We start from the raw sequence: 11,714 nt of genomic DNA on the forward strand, positions 1-11,714 counted from the left end.
TAGCTCTGGTTTAGTTAGAAGAGAGTAGGGTATTAGGTGTTTCTGGACGCGTGTTGTCTCGTCATATCTCTCACTAGTTATCAAGTTTTACCACAAATATATCATGGAACTGGAAACGTTATACTGAAAGAAACTCAGGCATCACTACTATATGTGTTGAATTGCGTTAGCGGTAAGTTTGGAATGGCGGTCGTTGGAATGATTGTGATTTTGATGTGATGGATGACGAAGGTGTTGATTGTGGCGAGGGAGGATTGGCGGTCGTTTGGAAGATGATGCGTGGTGATGGATGGTGAAGTGTTGATTGCTGTGGTGACGATGTGTGATAGATGATGTGGTGATGATGTGTGATAGATTGTGTGGTGATGATATTTGATAGATGATGGTTGTGGTTGGTACCGTGGGTTGGGGTACTGGAGGAAGTGACGGACGGTGGTTATGGTTGTGGCGGTAGTGATAACGATGGTAGTGGTGGTTGTAATTATGGATGTAGATAGGTAGGATGGAAGGAAGGTAGACGGATCAGTATGCAAGTACCTGCCTTCACACACACTCAATCACAGACTCACACTCACAGCCACTCCATTCACACCCAGTGGTAGTGGAAGTGATAAATATGGTAGTGGTGGTTGTCGTTGTGGATGTAGATAGGTAGATTTTAAGGAAGGTAGAAGGATCAGTATGCAAGCACCTGCCTTCACACGCACTCAATCACAGACTCACACTCATAGCCACTCTATTCACACCCACATTCACACGTACACAGGTATCCACACTCACACGTATGCACACACAGGCACATACACTCACTCACGGTCAGGCAGATACGCTGTGTGTTCACGCTTCCCACACATGGTCCTGCATTCCTTAAGCCTCGTGGGCCCTTCCCTTCGTGCTGCCTGCCTGCCTATCTATCTGTCTGTTTGTCTTTTTTTCCCTTGCTGTCTACATCTCTTCCTTCTAATATTTTCCTCGCTTCATTCTAATTCTTTTCATCAGACCTTAGAAAACACCAAGAATAATTGCTTTTCCTCCTCCCCCTTTCTTTCTTTTCAATTTTGTACCGTGTTCTTCCTTTTCCTTTTCCTTTCTTTCTGAGTCATCATTTGTCAAGCCTACTGTTCTTACCTTACCTGCACTCACTCACCACTTATCTTTCTTTCCTTCCTTTCTTTCCTTCTTTCTTTCTTTCTTTCTTTCTTTTTTTCTTCCTTCCTTCCTTCCTTCCTTCCTTCTTCCCTTCCCGCTTCCTTCCTTCCTTCCTTCCTTCCTTCCTCCCTCCCTTCCTTCCTTCCTTCCTCCCTTCCTTCCTTCCTTCTTCCCTTACTGCTTCCGTCCTTCCTTCCTTCCTTCCTTCCTTCTTCCCTTCCCGCTTCCTTACTTCCTTCCTCCCTCCCTTCCTTCCTTCCTTCCTTCCTTCCTTCCTTCCTTCCTTCCTTCCTTCCTTCCTTCCTTCCTCCCTTCCTTCCTTCCTTCCTTCCTTCCTTCCTTCCTTCCTTCCTTCCTTCCTTCTTCCTTCTTCCTTCCTTCCTTCCTTCTTCCTTACTTCCTTCCTTCCTTCGTTCCTTCCTTCCTTTCTTCTTCCCTCCTTCCTTCCTTCCTTCCTTCCTTCCTTCCTTCCTTCCTTCCTTCCTCCCTTCCTCCCTTCCTTCCTTCCTTCCTTCCTTCCTTCCTTCCTTCCTTCCTTCCTTCTTCCCTTCCCCATTACTTCCTTGCTTCCTTCCTTCCTTCCTTCCTTCCTTCCTTCCTTCCTTCCTTCCTTCCTTCCTTCCTTCCTTCCTTCCTTCCTTCTTCCCTTCCCCATTACTTCCTTGCTTCCTTCCTTCCTTCCTTCCTTCCTTCCTTCCTTCTTCCCTTCCCCATTACTTCCTTGCTTCCTTCCTTCCTTCCTTCCTTCCTTCCTCCCTCCCTCCCTTGCTTCCCCTATGGCTCCCCTTCTCTTCATCCCTACTTACTCACGTCTCAGCCCTGTCACGTCATACGCCTCCCCTCGCACACAGACACATGTGACGGCAATCTGTCTCTCTTCCCCTTCCACTCTCCCTTTCCAAGTCACCATACCCGTAGAAGCCGTAGATTGATCCTCTCCTCATCCTCCCCTCCTCCCCTGCAATCCCATTAGCCCGTGAAGCCTGCCTGCACATTGTTCTGACCCGGTACGAAGCGGCGACACGTGCAGAGGGGAGAGGGCGAGGGAGGGTTTCACCTTACCATTGAGGTCGAGTTGTGATGTTATCTATAGGTGTTGTAGACACGTGTATGGTGCAGCGGTATGAATGTAAGGTTTCTTTATTTATTTGAGGAAAGGTAATGGTTGTGAGGGTTATTAGAGGGATTCGGGTTATCAATGATGTCGAGGGATGTTATGTTGAGGATATATGGATCTGTTGGTTAGAGGGTATGACTAAGAGGCAACATATACAGGTAATAGGTTGTGGTGAGGTGGATTTAGTTATTGTTGGAGTAGTAGTAATGAGAAATGGAAGAGGAGGAGCGGGGTGTATTAATGAAGACGACGGTGACAAAGAAGTAGTAGAAGGAGGAGAAGAAGAAAATGTAGAACGAAAAGGAGGAGGAGGCAAAGAAAAGGGAGTAGGAGTAAGAGGAGGAGAACATGGGGGAGAAGGAGGAAGAAGAAAAAAAAGAAGAATGAAAAAAAAGAGAAAGAAGAAAAAGAGTAGAACGAGAAGGAGGAGGAGAAGAAAAAGGAGTAGGATTAAGAGTAAGAGGAGGAAAAGATGGGGAGAAGGAGGAAGAAGAAAAAAAAAGAAGAAAGAAAAAGAAAAGAGAAAGAGAAGAAAAGAGAGAAAGAGAGAGATCCATTCAAACAGATATTCAGGCAGGCGCGTGTATCAGGTTTCCAGGTGGTGGCCGAGGGAGCGGTCACACGCCCCCAGTCACGGACACTTAAGTGGCTCGTCTATCGCCTAACTGTCTTCTTTTTCTCCCCGGACTTTTTGGCTTTTCATTTTTACCGCTTTACTTTCATTGTCTTGCTATTTCCGCAGATCACCGTATGCTTTCTTATTTTTGTTTCACTGTGTTATAATCCTTCTCCTTTTCATTTTAACACAGATCGAGCCTTTTCAATTTCCCTCCCTTTTCTTCCTCCAACCCTCTTTTCCTCCCTTTGAAAACCCAGGATAGTCCCAATCTTTTCATTCCTTTCCTTCTCCATCATCCCCCAACCCAGGATTTTTTTTAATGCCTACCTTTCTTTTCCCTTCGTTTCTTCACCGACACAACCATCACCGCAGCCACCATCATCACCGCCGCGACTTCCACCACCGACTAAACTACCACCATCACCACCATTACTACCTGTACCCTTTCCTTAACCACCACACCACCACCACCACCACCACCACCTTTACTCCCACACACCGCCACCACCACTACAATCTGCACCACCACCACCACCACCGAAATAACAATAATAAAGCAAATAACTGTTTTTCCCACGTGCTCATTTGCAACATGCGCATTTTCTTCTCCGTCACCACCCTTCCTCCTCCTCCTCCTCCTCCTCCTTCTCCTCCTCCTCACCTCTGACCCTCACCCTCACGAGTTTCTTCTCTCCGTTGCAGGCGTTTCCTTCTTGCTTCTTTTTTCATATTATTTTTTATTGCTCTTCCTTCACATAAATCTTTCTTCGTATGACCTCCTTCCCTCCTTCCATGCTTTCCTCCTCGCCTCTCCAGTTATTTCTCTCTTTCCTATCTTTCTTGTTTTCTTCCTTTTCCTCATCGGCGCCATATGACCCTGGCTGTTGCGGCGCCTAATTTAAATCAATCAATCAATCAAATCCTTTTCCTCATGGTTATCTTCTTTTTTTTCTCCTTCATTTTCCTCCATACCTATTTGATAATTTGCCCCGTTTCTTCCCTCTCTTTCCTGCTTTCTTCCTTGTCCTTCTGGTTATCTCCTCTCCTTTCTCTTCTCCTTTCTTGCATTCTTACCTTCCTCTCTTGTTTCTCCTTCATTCCGTCCATTACTTTCCTCTTTGCATTCTAAGATCATGTTCCTGTTCCCTCCATGTTTTAATCTTTGCATTATTTGTTGTCCTCTCCACTTCCTTCACTCTTTCACTGCTTTCTTCTTTGTTCGAATTCCTTCTCTCCCTCATTCCTTTTGTACCTCGTTGCCTGCTTGTCTTCTTTCTCACCTTACCTCCGTTTCTCTTCTCCCTCTTTCCTTTCTCTCATGTATATTTATTTATGTACCCTCTTTCTCTTTTTCCCAGTTATTCAAATTTATTACATGTTTTTTTTATTCACCACAATATATTTTCCCCTTCCTTTTTAGATTCTCTCTCTCTCTCTCTCTCTCTCTCTCTCTCTCTCTCTCTCTCTCTCTCTCTCTCTCTCTCTCTCTCTCTCTCTCTCTCTCTCTCTCTCTCTCTCTCTCTCTCTCTCTCTCTCTCTCTCTCTCTCTTCTAATTTATTACATTGGCTTTTTTCACCACAATATATTTTCCTCTTCCTTTTTAGACTCTCTCTCTCTCTCTCTCTCTCTCTCTCTCTCTCTCTCTCTCTCTCTCTCTCTCTCTCTCTCTCTCTCTCTCTCTCTCTCTCTCTCTCTCTCTCTCTCTCTCTCTCTCTCTCTCTCTCTCTTCTAATTTATTACATTAGCTTTTTTTACCACAATATATTTTCCTCTTCCTTTTTAGACTCTCTCTCTCTCTCTCTCTCTCTCTCTCTCTCTCTCTCTCTCTCTCTCTCTCTCTCTCTCTCTCTCTCTCTCTCTCTCTCTCTCTCTCTCTCTCTCTCTCTCTCTCTCTCTCTCTCTCTCTCTCTCTCTCTCTCTCTCATTCTAAAGCACCTGGTTCGTCCATCAATTACGTCATGCACAGGTTGTCATTTAATACTTCTGGCCAGGTGAAGGCGGGGCCGCGGCACAGGTGTGGAGCTGCTTAATTGGCAGGTACCCAGGGATTAAATTTGGGCAGGTGAAAGTTCCGTGATCATTAGTATGGCAAAGACCGTAATTGTGTATGTAAACATTGTCTAACTTGTTGCTAAATTGTAGTAATTGTTTGTGGTGTTTGTGTTCGCGAATGTGGTTGGTGCGTGTGTTTGTGTGTGTGTGTATGCTTCTTTGTGTGTGTGTGTGTGTGTGTGTGTGTGTGTGTGTGTGTGTGTGTGTGTTTGCATAATTGCAGGTGTGTATTAAGGAGTGGGGTATTTTCTTTTCTTTTTTGCTTGTTGAAACTCATATTAGCATAAAGGAAAACACCAAACTGAACTTCTCATTTCCGCACCACACCACCACTCAGTACACGCACGGCACCACACAACACACAAACAACAGGAGGACTACACACACAAACAACAACAACAGCAACAACAACTGGGCTAAGACATCAACACCACCTCCTCATCTTAACTCAGTCAGTAAAAACACAAAGCATCACACCACACCGAATCACCATACCAGATCACACTCCCACACCATAACAAATCACAGCACCTCACCAGACCACTACACCACACTGTCCCAAAGCCTGATCTCACGCTACACTCCACCGCACACCAAGCACACACACACCTTAACATCACTTCGCTACACCTCAGCATAAGTACACACACGCCTTTCACCTCTTTTAATTTTTTTTTTTCCCAGGGACGGACGAGCAGCTCTATTTTTCCTTCTTGCTCTCCTTACACACTTTTCGGGGTCACGGAGGAAAGTGTGCGTGTTTGTCTTGCATGTGTGTGTGTGTGTGTGTGTGTGTGTGTGTGTGTGTGTGTGTGTGTGTTTTGGTTGACCGGCTAACCCTTTACCTCCTCTTCCTTGCTCAATCCTTCTTCCTTCTTTTCACTTCCTTTTCCCGTTACTTTTCGCCTTCCGTCCTCCCCTATTTCTACTACTCCTCCACCTTCCTCGCTGAAGTGCACCTGTGACCTACATGGACGAACAAAGAATAGACGGTTTCGAGGGTAGGGGAGAGTAGGGCGAGAATTTTGAGTCATAGTTATAGATAGTTATAGATAGAGAGTAGCAGTAGGAGTTAAAAAAATAAAAGATAATACAGTACTAGAAGGGAAAGAGAAGAACGAAGAAGTATGACGAGGAAGAGTAAGAGAAGGGTGAATTGGAGGAAGAATAGGAGTGTCACAGAGGTAACATATGGTTGATGGGTGCACGGGAAGGGGTGAAGGGAGGGAAGTAGTGTTGGCGGAGGCAGTGCACGAGAAAGGGGGAAAGGGAGGAAGGTGGAGAGTGGGAGGGAGTCGGCAGTGCGGGGGAAGGAGGGTCGTAGGTAGTGCAGGGGAAGGGGGGGTCTTAGGTAGTGCAGGGGAAGGGGGGGTCAACAAATGGTGGATCCTCTGGCGGCGGGACGTGGCGGGGGTCAGGCTGGTGCTGGCGGTGACTGGCGCCAACAGGTCACGTGTGGGTCCTTAGCAACCATAACCACGCTAACCTTTATTCTCCTCCTCCTCCTCCTCCTTTTCTCTCTTCTTCATCCATCATCTTTTGTGTAATACTCTATCTTCGATTTTTTTTCTCCTCCTCCATCTCTACACATCTTCACTTCCTCTTCCTCAAACTAGTCCGCCTCTTCCTCCTCCTTTTCCTCAATTATTTTCTTCAGTTTTCTATTGTGTTATACTTCATCATCCTCTTTTATTCTCCCTAATCTTCAGTAAACCTCTTCTTCACTTCCTCTTCCTAAAACTCGTCCTCCTGATCCTCCTCCTCTTCCTCCTCCTCTTCCTCTCTCATGAACTTCATTAAGGGTGACTAAGTTATGATCTTTTTTTCTGTCCATAATGGAACCACAAGACAGATCGTACAAAAGAATGAAGCGAAAATGATAGGAAAAAAGAACTTGAGAGAGAAGAAAAAAAAAGCCAGGAGTCAAAGGGTTAACGACGCCGATCCACGACGATCACTCCACCTATTTTCTTTTCTTCTTCTTTTCTTCTTGTTCTTCTTTTATTCTTTTTATTATTTATGTTCTTGTTTTTTATCTTGTTCTCGTTCTTGTTGTTGTTGTTGTTATTGTTGTTGTTGTTGTTGTTGTTGTTGCTCTTCTTCTTCTTCTTCCTTTTCTTCTTCCTTCCCCTGCTCTTCTTGCTCCTCGTCATCCTCACCCTGCATCGTCACCCGCTCCGCCTTCCTCTCTCTTATTAATATTCCGCTGAGCCACTTTGTTAATGAACGGCTGGACCTTTATTTACCTTTTCCAATATCCGAGTCGCTTCATTAGGTTCGCCGTGTTTGGGGGCGTTGACAAAAACAAACACGATGAGGCTTGGCTTTGGCTGTCCAGTATTCTATTGCACAACGTTCTCTTCACTTCCTCCTTCGCCGGAAGCTGCATGGGTCGTTGTAACCGCCTTGACAACAAAACAGACACACACACCGGTCCGCAGGGAAAAAAAACAACTTGCTCCTCCCTTCTCCTCTTGTTTGGTCTTCTCTTCCCCTTCCCTCTGGTGTCTTCCGTATATGTCTTCCCCTTCCCTTCCCTTCCCTTCCTCCAGTCCCAAGGCGCCAGGGCAGGTAAAGGTCGGGTCAAGTCGAGTGTTCCTGTGAGAGCTATCGCACCGTTCACCTGTTGGGCTCGGAACACCAGTTTTTACGGTGCGCCGCCTATTTGGGAGGACCCAGCGAGGCGAGTCTGGTGGGAAACGGGGCTGCGGCGTAGGAAAGTAGCTGTAGTGCGATTTTTAGCCGCTGGGAACGGAAGGCGGGAATGGTGCACGAAAAACTGGATGACTCGCTGCTTTTTTAATAATCCTGCCGCGGCTGTTATGTTGCTGTACTGTTACGGTCGAGCTTCTTATTGCCGCGGGCGTCCACGAGCCTTCACGCGGCCGAAAAACGGCGAGTGGGTCCGTCACTTCCTCGATGTTCATTTCAGTTCACGTCCCGCCGCCGAACAGAACATGTCGTGTGCTGCTGTGCTGTACTTATTGTCTGTCGGTAGTGTTCCATGGTGATAAAGAGAGCCCAGTATACCTCCTGGGGCATTAGGCTCCCCCGCCCTCCACCCCGGTGCGTGAGGTGCCCCAGTGGCCTCATTTAGTGTTGATTGTTTCCGTCGGTGCTGCTGACCCGCCGCTGCACACAGAGGGTTTTGATGCTGCCCTCGTCAGGTCTGTGAGGCGCGTCGTGTGCTGCAGGTCAGTGATTTTCTCGGCCTCGTCCTTACAGTTCTGGTCAGCGGGTTTAGCCGCATGAGTCATGTGCATGCGTTCATTTCCGTCACGAAGCCTTACGAGTGTTGCATCATCATGGCCTTCGAGCAACGGCTGGCCGAAGACCTTCCCCCCCTCTGCCAGGTGACGGATGCACAGGTGACGCAGAACCTCGGTGGCCTGCTAGCCCTCGTTACGGCCCACTTGTACCCTTCACTCTGTTATTCAGGTTTTTCTTCCTCTCTCCTTTGTGATGTACCTTCAGGAGGCGAGTGACTGATACTGAGGCACCTCGAGGAGCGCAGGCTGGGCGGCAGGAGGCTGGGCTCGGCGCCGTGCCTCCCGTCACCATCACTCCTTGTAGCTAGTCTCGTGTCGGCGCCAGGGAGCCGCTGGTCCTGACACGCCACACTTTATGCCTTAAAGGAATGTGACTTTTATTAACATTTAATGGAATCGTGGCCATTGTTTGTGGCCTTCGTGCAGCCCACAGTGCTGACGCTCATGAACAAGACACCTCCAGCAGCGTGCGATCTCGACATGCATCTTGCCTCCTCCTCCTCCTCCTCCTCCTCCTCCTCCTCCTCCTTCCTCCCCACTCCTGCCCCGTCACCTGGCCGAGTCACCCGGGGAAAGTGTATGCTGAGTGATTGCCCAACACTAGTTTGTCTGCGGCGCGGCTTGAAGATGTCCCTTGACCCCGCCTGACCCATTTTCGGTTCACTCTCGGGGCGCCTGACCGACACGCGGACAAGATACTGATCTGGAGTCAGCTTTGTGTCTCTTATGTTTTGTCTGTCTCAACTTGACCTAAGAGAGAACCTTTGCGAACACACACACACACACACACACACACACACACACACACACACACACACACACACACACACACACACACACACACACACACACACACACACACACACACACACACACACACACACACACACACACACACACACACACACACACACACACACACACACACACACACACACACATTAACATAAAAGATAAGCCTCAGGACTGAAGGTGGACAGTACTCTCCCAGCAACCAAAGTTACACCGTGTGGGCATCAGCTGAGCTCCTTTCATGGCTGCTCTCCTTCACTCAACTCTATTTACTTTCCGCCTCCTTCCAACTCGCCTTCTTTGCCTCCTCCCCTCTGCTCCCCTTCCTCCTCATGGCCGCTCACCTCGAAATAAACTCTTGTCCTCACGAAGCGCCCCCAACTAACCTGTTTCTGAGGGACCAGCGACCGTGAGTGAGTGTATTGTTCACCTCTGACCCTCCATCTGTACCCGCGAGGGACGGAGAGGTGGAGTGGTAGGTGTGGGCGTGGGCAGGTGATGACGGGCTGCGCTGAGAGGGGTTTGATGGAGCATGGCGTGGAGAACTTAAATTTCAGTTATTAGAAAATATGTTGAGTGGGAGGAGTGGGCGTGGCCAGGTGATGATGGCAGGAGATGACTGGTGGTTGAGGGAAAATTTGAGTGGGGAGAGAAGACATAGGATGGTTGTGAGCATCAGTAACAAGAGAGGTTTGAAGGAACATTTGAAAATACAAAAGCGAAGACTTGGAGACAAATGGTGACGAACACTAATGAGATAGTCTGGAAGGAACATTGAAGCATCGGAAGCATTGATAAGAGGGCTTTGAGGGAAACTGACCTCTCTTTCGGCCACCTCTTTTGATTTTTTTTTTTAGGAGCAGCGAGTAGCGGGCTTTTTTATTATTGTTCCCTTTTTTGGGCCCTTGAGCTGTCTCCTTTGTTGTAAAAAAAAAAAAAAGAAGATAGATTTACACTTATCAGAAAATACATCGTTCCATTCGTTTTTAGTTTTCCCCTCTAATACACCTGCGTGGAAAGCCTCAACAAGTGCGAAGCCTCGGTCATCTCTGCATCAACAGGCGTGAAAAGGTAAAGAGAACACGAGGGAGCCGTCACACAATGGACAGGTTCCGTGTTGGCCTTGTTCTGCGGCCGTATCTCTGTATGCATAATGTTGCTTACTTGACTCTCTGACGCCTCTCGTGACCACGGCGTAAAAGCTCTCTGCACTGACCTGGTGGATTGGCTTAACCTGCGGAAGAAAATTAACTTGACTCTCGGGATTAAACAACTTCGTGAAAATTATATGTAACATTGAACTCAACTTAGTGATAACGTAATGAGGAAAGTCTTCGCTGATTATGCAAAGTCGCTAACCACCGCCCTCTTTTCTTTTACGTCTTCGGCTACGCTTCCCAAAAATAAGGCTTGGGAGTAATCCTGTTTAAGTATGCACCGAGGAGGGGAGTGTTGGGGGTGGGGAGGGGTGTCCAGCGTGCGGAGGCGGAGGCAGCGGCGGTGGTGGCGGCGCCTGAACGAACGGGTCACCACCACCTTGAACTTGAATGTCGAGGGGGAGCGTGCGAGGGGTCGTGAAGGTCAGCGTGGAGGGCCGCCTCGGTGGGTCTTCCTTGAGTAATGCGTCTGGGGCTGTGTTGACAGGGGAGAGGCCTAACTATCGGCGTCATTATCATCATCATCATCATAGTAATCACCAACGTCATCATCAGCTCCCCTCTCTCGCCAAAGCCACTATTCGCTCCGGTTTTGAATAAAGTCTCGTCTGTCATGGTGTTGAATAAATCGGTGAAGTGGTGCGTGATTAAAAACATGAAAATATTAGTTTCCTTTGTGCATTAATCGGCTTTACTCTTATTATATACATAATTTTATTTTAAGAGACGGACTTAAAAATAAAATAAGTGGTGTGCTTTGAAGGTGTTAAGTGGGAGATCTTGGAGGCAAAGGCATTTAAGAAGAGGTGGAGGAGGAGGAGAAGGGGGAAGGGGGAGGGGAAAAAAATGTTAGGCCTCTGAACCTGCAGCTTATGGCGGCGGCGACTTTCAGGCGAGGGCCGGGCCGCCACGCCTCGTTGGTTTCATTCACGGGAGTTTTACGTTTTTTTCGTCGAGTGGCTGAGTGACGCGAGGGTCGGGCCCCGCCTCGCCTGGGTGACAGCGTGTCTACCTGGCCGTGTCAGGTGTTGGGGCGAGGGTTCTTGTGTGTCCCGAATGATTTGTTGAAGGAGATTTGTTCTTTTGTTCGTGGCATAGGTGGTTGACAGTTACATACATATACATACATACGTACATCATACATATGTCCATACGTGTATTTGTACATCTGTAGCTGCAGAACTGCAGCGTTTGGTAAACAAAAAGAGCGATTAAGTATGAATACAAGCATAAAAAAATTGTTCATAAATGAATAACAAAGTCATCGGATGAAATTTACGTAAGTTCATTGCTCGTTACCTGAAATTCCTACGATAAATAAGCATCATAATGGTCTCGTGTCTCTTGGCCTGATCTCACCTCTGTCAGGTTAATTGTGCCTTATCAGATTTTATTGTCTTCTTCTATTGCAAAGGCTTTGTTTTCATTTGATGCTCCAGTGTTTTCCGTCATCTTTCTCTTTATTTTTTTGTCGCATTTCTCTCCTTTCATTTCTCTCCCGTCTCTTTCATCACATACCTTCCTTCTACTTTGTTATTCATCCGCTGACCTAATTCAG

This window comes from Eriocheir sinensis, chromosome 4, assembly GCF_024679095.1.
Source record: "Eriocheir sinensis breed Jianghai 21 chromosome 4, ASM2467909v1, whole genome shotgun sequence".
Classification (NCBI taxonomy): domain Eukaryota; kingdom Metazoa; phylum Arthropoda; class Malacostraca; order Decapoda; family Varunidae; genus Eriocheir; species Eriocheir sinensis.